Here is an 8,423-nt window from a genome sequence, read left to right as displayed (position 1 = left end):
GCCGTGTTTAAAAAGTCATCACAGCCTCCACAAGGGCTTGTTTATGGATAACAGAAGCAACTGGGAATTCATTTCCGTATTTACACTGGGAGATGAATTCTTCATTTCATTTTACGGAACATATTCGAGTCCAATTCTTTTTATTCTTGGGTCCCGTGTATAAATTTATCGAAAAAGCTCCGGAGATTTTAAGAGTCATAACCTCGACGGAGCAAATTATTGATACTGGATTCCAAAAAAGTGTTGCATGGTTTTTGGATTCTGAACAAAGTAAAGTGGCATGCTGGAGTCCATCTTTTTCACTTTAAAGAAAGATGGACTCCAGTCCATTTTTCAGTTGCCAAAGAAAAAAAAAAACACGGCTTTGTTTTTATTATTATTTTTGAAAGATAAACTTGGCTTTTCCTTTTTTGCTTGTTCACATATTATAAGAGATGATGAGTCCGTTTTTTTTTTTTTTTTTTTTTCTTTTTTTTTTTTTTTTGCAAATCACCGCGTCACGTTGTTAACATTTCTAAAAATAGTTTTCATGTACACGTCGAAAAACCTTATCTATTTCCAATATTATGTGCGTGCATCCGACAACGTTATTAACTTGTGGTCTAAATCCTATGCAGTGTGATAGGAATTGTAAAGTCCAAACTCACGGGATCCAATAACAATAACAAACTATGTAAACAAATTAAATAATACAGAACTTAATAATAAAGCGCATTAATTAATTCATAAATTAGCACAACACAATTGCACGTTTGATTTGAAGTTCCAGAATGTGGTCTCGTAGTCAAATTTAATAATTCGTTAGCAACTATCATACAGTACATAATAGAAAACATATATAAATTCGAGGTGATAGTGCTAATGTAGTCGAGCAATGTAGACAATCACCATCGGCCGTTGACTTCATCCGTGCCTAAATAAAAATTAGTATTAGTTAATTGCACAATATAAAAGCATAGACAATTCATATACAATGTTTTACCTTTGGTGTCGGGATCCGGTTCCACAAAGCGGTGGGCGGCGTTGTCTTGTAGGCCTCCTTGGCTGCTGCAGTTATTGCTCTTCTTGAACATTTGACTGCGACCATTGAGACTGTATGCTTTCAACGCCGCCTTGCACGGATGAGGATCTAAATAGGTAGTCGTGGATGGGGTGTTGAAGAGGATTTGAATCGAAGTACGGTCTCGAGTCTTGAACATGGAATAGACCCTGACCTACTTGCGATGACGACCCGGGCTGTGTAGGATCATACACCGCACTTAATGGGGTGTAATAATCGTCATGCCCAGATTGGCCATACGCTGCGAATCCATACCCCACAGACTGGTGGGGAGTTGATGAGAACTAGTCAAATCCATAAGACATTAGCGGGTCGAACGTGGTATTTTTCGGAACATAACCGCTACTGCTTTCGCCCCAATCATGCGTCGCGCTACTATGGCCATGTTCAAATGTGGTGAACCCAGGATCATCGCCATAAGCACGTTGCGGGGCGACCACAATAGCTGGATCATCGCCATAAGCACGTTGCGGGGCGACCACAATAGCTAATGCATCGCCATAAGCACGTTGCGGGGCGACCACAATAGCTAATGCACCGCCATAAGCACGTTGCGGGGCGACCACAATAGCTAATGCACCGTGCTCATCAATGTTGTGACCGTCATCCCCATCATCATCCCCATCATTATCAGCCTCATCCGCTTCGGCTGCCGGTGCTTGATGCTATTGTTGAGCCGCATGAGCCATTTGCTCTTGCAGCGCAATGTTTATTGCGCGTCTACCCCGACCACCCCTTCGTGGACCACCGCGCAAGTGTTCCCTATGTCGGCGTGCATCCCTGGGTTGAGGGGGTATTGGCTCATCCGGCATGGGAGCATTTTGTAGAACTTCAGGCGTGATGTACATCAAGTACTCATAGTCGCTGCCCATCAATGCCAGCTGCGAGATATCATTCAATTCCATTAAGGCTGCAGCGTGGTCCTCATCGGGATTGTTGACAGCTGCAGTCCCGCGGATGTTCATCTGGTGAAGAGCATGCATCTACATCAAAGTTGTATTGAGAACAATTAAAAACATCATCAATCACAAACTAAAACTAATCATCTTGTAATGCAAAATATGAAAGTAAAATACTAACCGCCTGGTTTAGTGATGATGCACACTGCACATAACCCACATTGTGCTGATGCATGGGGTTACCGATGACTCGATGACCATGCAAGTAGTACCAAGCGCGGTAGTTGTCAGTGGCCTGTGGACCAGCAGTCAAATTCATATCCACTAGATGTCACTGACGCCCGTTCTAGTTAGTTACATACTGGTCATGTTTTAGGGCCCAGTCGGTGCCTGTTTTCCCACGCTGGTCCATGTCGTGCAATTGTTGCGAGTACTGGACCGGCGGAGCTAGGTACATCTTGCAAGGCACGAAACTGCCTGCAAAATCGCTCTGGGTAATGGTGCTCAATGACGTGGTAGAAAATGAGCGGCACATGAGCTGTCCATATACTAGCCCTGGCCTTGCAGTACAACGGGAGGTGGTTCAAAAAGTCATCCTAGGGAGTGAAGACAAACTACAGAATAAAAAATAATAGGTGTTAAAATATTTTATATAATCGTAAATAACAATTTGCTAGCGTTAAACGAACTTACTCTCCCTTCCGAAGCGCGATCTAGTTGATCGCGGTATGCTCTTACTGTGTGGTTAGGTACTGTGACCTATGAGTGTGGAGACACCACCTACATTATATGGAAATACAATAAAAAAAACATACACGCCGAAAATAAACTTTTGTAGTCACAGTAAAGATAGTTACCTATATGCAAGAGGCATATCGCCCAACTGTGCAGTTGGCAAAACATTACGTGGTCTTACCAGTTGGCAAAAAAATTGAGTCCTTCACGGACACAGACTTAAAAAAAAAAAAAAAGTCCTTCACGGACAAGGACTTAGAACACGGACTTAAATAAAATAAAGTCTGGAGTAAGATGGACTGATGTAGTCCATCTTACCCTTTAACAAAAAAAACGGACTAAGGACTTAAATAAAGAGTAAGATGGACTGATGTAGTCCATCTTACCCTCTAACAAAAAAAAAATAAAAATTAAGTCCTTCACGGACTTAAATAAAGTATGACTAAAAGTCAGACTTTATTTAAGTCCGTGATAGTCAGACTTTATTTAAGTCCGTGAAAGACTTAAATAAAGATTGACCCACATGTGTTATTTTTGTTGTAAAAATATTTCAAATCTCACTATAAAAACTACGAACTTCATCATTTCCTTCATATCTTTCATTTATTCGCAAACTTCATTTATTTGCACTATTCTACCTTCAACAAATTCATACCAAGTGTTCTTCATATTTAGACATTACAATGACAATTTTTGTAAGTTTTAAGAAAAACTTCATTCTTGATAATCAAGGTTATCAAACACACCGTTATTTTGCAATAACCATAGTCGGAAGAAAAATATTGTTTGCAACTGTAAGGCATACAATAGAACATCAATATGTATGTTCTCCAGCTCCGTCTTGGATAAATTATTTGAAAATGTTAGGTACAACAGTGCCAGAAGCTATGTTGTTTGAAGAATACGAGGATGCTGAACAATATGCTCAAGATATTCTAATTCATTTACAAGCTATTAATTACCAATCACGTAAGCTATCCTTATAGTTTTCCACATTTTGCATTTATTTTTCTTTTGTAACTACATTTATCCTCATATGGTTTTTATTCTTTTAAAGTTTGCGCCCAAAGACATTTGCCTGATGTTCTACATGCACTATTACATGGTTTTCAACTACAATTACATCACAAATAACAATGGTAATTATATCTATGTATTTGTTACATTAATTGCTTTAATTTTATCATATATTTATGGATATTATTTCTTATACACTTTTTTATAATTGCGATATAGAAAATTCCAAATTGCATGCATCGACATTTAATGCAACATTTAACAACAAGCGCGATTTTGCTTCATGCCCCCACATACGGAATAGAAGTATTCCTTGAAAACATGTGTTTCACTACCAGAGCTTCTGATTTCATGACAGATCATGGTTTAAATCTTGGAGATGTTGTTGTATTTAGACATATTGGTTTTTTTTACTTTTGAAACATTTCTCTACTCCACCAACAGCAATAAAAAAAGGGAGCGCAATCGTTAGGGCCAATACTTAACTTCCCGTCTTTGTGAGAGCGGTATCATCACGTAATAAATTATCATATACAAATCATATATTCCCTACTACAAATATTAACTCATCTTTTTCATTTTGTGCTAGACCAAATACGGGTCAACGCAAGGTCTGCTCTACCACCATCTTTTTCATTTAATCAAATAAATGCATGGCATTCTCTCTATGTTACATTGTCTACACGATCCGCGGTAAGTAACATTATACATTGTACCTTATACTTCTTTCAACATTATCTTTATTTCACTAATTTTTTTTCACATTTGTAGCCTACGAGATTATCTCGATTCCTTAGTATCACAGACGTGTTCAGTGAGCCTCTTAAAATTATAGTAGGACATAGAAAAATTAAAATCAACTTTCAACCGGTATGGTTCAACGAACAGTGGGAAGAAATTACATCGCATTTTCAAATAGCACGAACAGATGATGTGATCTTATTCAATGTAGCAGACAATGTTACACAAATGTTGGTTATTAGTAACTGTCATGTTGAAAATATTTATCTGTGGTCGGTTAAATAGTACATTCGTGACAATCTATATGGTGAACTTAACCGTTTAAATAACACTGGATGAAGTTTTCATCAATTTATGTTTATCATTATTATTATTTAATAATTTTTTTCTTTCTAATTAACTTACTAAATTATTAATCATCTATCAATAATTATAAATATATTCAAAATCATTATTAATTAATAATTATAATTACATTCAAAATCATTATTAATTAATAATTATAATTATATCAATAATTATGACATTGCCTTCCCTGTCTCAATAATGCTGGTTTCATTTTTTTTTTCTTGGAGTGAAAAATGAACTCAAGGAGTCCATCTTTCCTTTAATATAAGATGGACTCCGCAATGCAACTTTCCCCAGGAGTTTTTCGGATCCGTGATCAAATTCCTACCCTAACGGGGAAAGCACCCAGATTTTAATTAGTGTAGTCATAGTTTAAAAAGCTATCCGTTTTTTCTACAATATCTAAAGTATCCATTTTTGTTAATTTCTCAAAGTTTCAAACTCAAGTCTATGTCTCATAAATCATAACTATTATATTGTGATCTAAAGTCTTTTCACACTAAATAACATTAATGCACAAAACTATTTTTAAAATGTACTGACTTCCAATTTTTTCAATTTTGTTTTTTAAAATGCCATATTTAAACATTATAAATTCATTAAACCAATATAAATTATATAAAATTATAACTTACCTTAAATTATACAAAGAAATTGCGATCGTGAATACTGATTCCTTCCAAAATCCTTTAAGTCTAATCACATCCTTGAAATTGAAGAAATATTTACAAGAACCTGGATTCAAAGAAAACCAAACAGTAAAAATAGAAACAAGCAAAACAAAAATCAAAATGCAAACCCCTGCAAATTCTAGATCTCCTGAGGAAAACATGAAAATGAAGAAAAACAAGGAAAGCAGCAAAAGAAAATGTAGAGATGGAGAAGATATAAGGTCAAATCTTACCCATTTTTTTGCGGCATTGGGTCAGTTCAAAGACTGGAGAAATTGAGAATTTGAGAGCAGTAGAGAGTGGGAATAATGAGAGCTGAGTGTTGAAAGTTTGGAGAAATTGAGAATTTGAGAAAGAGAGTTTGAAGTGTTGAAGACTGTGATGAAAGTGTTTTATATATGCATATATGTCCGAACAAAGTTCACGAGAGGTTATTCCTTATTGCTATTTTTCGATCTTTTCAAACAAATTAAATTCCTAGTAATACTATATGTACTCTCACTTTCAACTCTATTTTTTACTTGGAAAAATCGCACTTTTGGTCCCTCAATTGTTGCCCGATATGCAATGTGATCCTTCACTATCAATTTTATGTAATTGGTCATTAATAACCTTAAACCTAAGCCAATGTAGCCCTTTGGTATGACTTCTCACTAACTAGTGTTAAAACCATGGGTATTTTGATAATTTCGCAATACCCACCTTAATAATTTCTACAATCCATACCCGTCTTCTTCCTCCTTGGCGCCGTCCGATCGTTCCCACCGTCCTTGCACATCGTTCCCGCTGCGCTTATCGAAAACCACGCCGAAAATGGCGGGCGCGGAGTTCGCCGGAGCAATGCTGTCGGAGATTCGTCGTCGTCCTCCTCCTTCGCGCTGGATCTCTGGCGCTGCAGGTCAGTTTCTGCTTCTAGGCTCGAGGCTACCGATGGGTCCATCGAGCCCCGTCGCAAGTCTTGCGATGTTAGGGATCGGAACACCCTCGCGCTTCTCATCGACATCAATGACAAGAATAATGCGCCCAATGCAAATGCGAAAGTGGAATCGAAGAACATTAGGTTCTCTAGGCTAGCTCATTGTGATGAGGAGCTAGTAGAAGATGCGGAAATTGGGGAGGAAATTAGGGTTCCTGTCAATACCTTGCAGCCAAATGTGGAGGCTGCTAATGATGATGTGTCCATGGAAGGAGAGCTCAAGACGATGAAGGAGTATATCGATCTTGAAATCCAGAGTAAGAGCCAGAAACCAAACGATTTGAAGGACATTGCAGTAAATTTCTGGGAAGCAGCTTCAGTTTTCAGCAAGAAATTGCGAAAATGGAGGCAAAAACATACTGCTAAGAAGCCCGGAAGTGATGACGGAAAAAGAGTTGATCATAATAGTTTCTCCAATCCATACCTTCGACATTAAAGCACCGCAACTCTAACACCTACACACCAAAATAACTAACAAACACCCTCTTCCTCACCGTGAAAACACCTACTTCAATTCGGAAACTCAATCAGTTCACCATGGCAGACATACAAACACGCCGGAAATGAAAGGCTGAGTCAGAGATCAAAAGTTGAGGCCGATCAAACGGCGCCAAGGAGGATGAAGACGGGTATGGATTGGATAAATTATTAAGGTGGGTATTGCAAAATTACCAAATTGCCCATGATTTTAACACAGTTAGTGAGAAATCGGACCAGAGGGCTACATTGACTAAGGTTTAAGGTTATTAGGGGCTCAATTATATAAAATTGACAGTGAGGGATCACATTGCAGATCGGGCAACAATTGAGGGACTCAAAGTGTGATTTTCTCTTTTTACTTCCTGCTGAGCTATCATCCATCTTTTGATTAATTTAAACAATAAAGTAAGTCACTATTTTTATTCATTCACTTTTATCCTACCCAATAAAATTTATATATGTGACGGGATCGGGGTTGTAATGCGTAGGAGTACATATAAGTCACGGATGAACTGCACGTAAAAAAGTTACAGAGTAAAGTTACAGAGTAAAAAAAAATACAAAAAAGGGTGGTTTATTGGTACTTGAATTGTCCAGTTGCATGCAATGAACAGTGAAATGGACTGTATTGCGTATAAAACAAACAAAAAGTATAGGAAATGATGGGTGATAATAAGGCTGGCAAGTCAATAGTTGTCCAGTTGCATGCAATGAACAGTGAAATGGACTGTATTGCGTATAAAACAAACAAAAAGTATAGGAAACGATGGGTGATAATAAGGCTGGCAAGTGAATAGTTAAGATTCCACACCCCGCTTTAATTTGAAACTATTTTAACTCATATCACAGCAAAAGGGGGAATAATGGAAGATCACATCAGAGCTGTTTCCAATTGTTGCCTTTTCTTATTACAAATATTAGCATTTCAGTCATGCCATCAATGAATAATAATTAGGGTGCGTTTGGTTCACACATGGGAATCGGAATCGGAATGGGTATCAAATACTTGGTAAGGGTAATGGGTTTTGGTGAAAGTATTTAGCATGTTTGGTAGTTGGGTGGAATGAGAATGATTATTAATAGTTGGGGAAGAAATGATGAAGGAAGATGAAACCCTTATTTAATAAGGGTATGAGTTTTGTCATTAATGGGGTATTCCAAACCCATAGTAGCATTCACAAAACCTATCAACCAAACACTAACAATCACTTTGATACCCATACCTTATGCCTAAACCCCCCAACCAAACACACCCTTAAAGCTTTGCTTATTCAATGAGAACATTAATTCTTTAGGTATTTAGTGCACTTAGAGAAGGGGGGGTGGGGGTATATTTGAAATGGTGCGAGAGAAAGATGTCATCAGCGACGGCGGCGGTAGATTTGGCAACGATGCAGAGTCATCGGCCAGCGGCGGCAGAGTTGGCGACCATATATGAGACCAGATGAAAACAATAATTATAAGAAATTTTTATAATTGAACAATCCAATTTACAA

The 8,423-nt window shown here is 37.7% G+C and overlaps 2 long non-coding RNA genes across 2 annotated transcripts; both read right to left on the bottom strand.

The window, feature by feature from the left end:
- Positions 1–687: 687 nt before the first annotated feature.
- LOC116011320 lies at positions 688–1,485 on the bottom strand. The gene is made up of 2 exons (XR_004097004.1): positions 983–1,485; positions 688–913 (listed from the first exon to the last, which is right to left on the bottom strand). It is a non-coding gene; the product is annotated as an uncharacterized LOC116011320 (long non-coding RNA).
- Positions 1,486–1,623: 138 nt separating this feature from the next.
- LOC116011319 lies at positions 1,624–5,810 on the bottom strand. Its single transcript, XR_004097003.1, has 5 exons — positions 5,705–5,810; positions 5,436–5,535; positions 2,653–2,739; positions 2,141–2,573; positions 1,624–2,043 (listed from the first exon to the last, which is right to left on the bottom strand). It is a non-coding gene; the product is annotated as an uncharacterized LOC116011319 (long non-coding RNA).
- Between the last annotated feature and the right edge of the window lie 2,613 nt (positions 5,811–8,423).

The sequence above is a fragment of the Ipomoea triloba genome, chromosome 2 (genome assembly GCF_003576645.1).
Source record: "Ipomoea triloba cultivar NCNSP0323 chromosome 2, ASM357664v1".
Lineage (NCBI taxonomy): Eukaryota > Viridiplantae > Streptophyta > Magnoliopsida > Solanales > Convolvulaceae > Ipomoea > Ipomoea triloba.
This window is presented reverse-complemented; position numbering and strand designations above follow the sequence as displayed.